Below are 1588 nucleotides of genomic sequence, written 5' to 3'. Positions count from 1 at the left end.
TCACTGGCACACAAACAGAGCCCTCTTGCTGTGTTTGTTCCTCCCTTTGGATCTCCTGGTCCTCCCTTGCAGAGAAGTGAGTGTGTCAGTGTTCATGGACTCCTGAGATGTCAGGTTCCTTGAAGAGAGGTTCAGCAGGGAGCTTTGCTGTTCAGGATGACAGTTGTTCATCCCACTCTTGTATTTTGATGGATGAATCACAAGCACGTTGGGAGGCAGGGTACATTCGACTTTTCTGACGTTGAAGTCAGGCTTGGTTTTGTTTTGGTCTTGGAGGAACTTCCAGTGGTCTAAGGTGCTTTCCTGAGTGGCTCTTTCCACCAAGTGCTCCTCCAAGTCAGGTACCTGGAGGCAGGGTTCTCTCTGGAGCTCTCCTTGCGTTGCTCGCCTGTCTTTGTTCAGCGCCAAGGGCTCCTGGTTCCCTGCCTATTGACACACTCTCACTGCATCTTTCCAGTTCACTCTTCTGGATGTAAAAGAGGACATAGGCCTGTTGACTCAGGACAGAAGCGATGCTACAGGCAGTGACCTCGGCGTCATCCATTTTATTCCACTGGCTTCCTGGAGCTTTGACATAAGAGAGGTGATGTCCGTTGTGACAACACCACCCAGCGTGGACCAGCACAGCATAGAGGACATAGACAAGAGGTCCTGTGTTCTGCTGAGACATGTATGGCTGCATGTCAAGGCACTCAGGGTATTGCACATTCTTGGCAAGTTTGTTGCCTGTGACATTGGAGAATCTCTTCAATAAAAGGATGAGGACCTTGGCAGAAGTGTGTAGAGTGAATGTCTTGGAGGCAGGCGCCTTCTGGAGACAAAGACCACAATGATAGGCATTCTCTCCATTGAGTTCTTCGGGCTTCACCACCTGTTCCAAAGCTTGCTTCACACCCTGAACTGCCTGGATATCCAGGGCGATGTCCCGGTAAGGGTCAAAGGTGTCCGAAACGCCCTGGCAGTGGAGACACTTGATTTGAGATCTCCAGCAGCCTCCAAATATCTGGTGGATGAGGGTGGTGTCCTCAGAGTCATGATCTACTTGCTTGTGCCCGGGAAGACATGCCTTTTTCATGGCATCCACAATGAACATCAGAAATTCATGGGCATCTTCCTGCTTGCCTCGATGGAAGCCAGTAGCCAATGCCTATGAGGGCTGGATGATGTGGCCAGGACAGTGGAGGGTCCGTGTGATGTGAGCTTCCATCGTACACAGCATGCAGCACTTGTGACGATGACAAAGTTGAGAGTGCTCCCGGGACAGCATGTAGTTGGCAAGGGGTGGTGTGTATGTCAGGCACTGCAGGGAAGCATTCATGTAGCAAGTATTTCCCATATTCTGGAGCCCAGCCCCCACCGCAACAGGTCTCCTGCTACTGAGAGGAAGCTTCTTTCCGGGGGCAGGCTGTCTTGCCACAGGAGCCAAACCATCACAGAGGTTGACATGGGTCTCAGATGACAGTGGTGACTTCTCAGGTAGAGAAGTCCGCTGGATTTCAGGAAAAGCTGCATCTGGCCGAGAAGATGTGAGTTTTGAAAAGTGATTGAACTGCCACTCACCTCCCAAGTGGAGTGAATCGGTATCCAT

The 1588-nt window shown here is 51.2% G+C and overlaps 1 pseudogene; it reads right to left on the bottom strand.

Moving 5' to 3' along the window:
• LOC139361429 (ubiquitin carboxyl-terminal hydrolase 17-like) lies at positions 1–1588 on the bottom strand (annotated as a pseudogene).

The sequence above is a fragment of the Macaca nemestrina genome, unplaced genomic scaffold (assembly GCF_043159975.1).
Source record: "Macaca nemestrina isolate mMacNem1 unplaced genomic scaffold, mMacNem.hap1 Scaffold_49, whole genome shotgun sequence".
NCBI lineage: Eukaryota > Metazoa > Chordata > Mammalia > Primates > Cercopithecidae > Macaca > Macaca nemestrina.
This window is presented reverse-complemented; position numbering and strand designations above follow the sequence as displayed.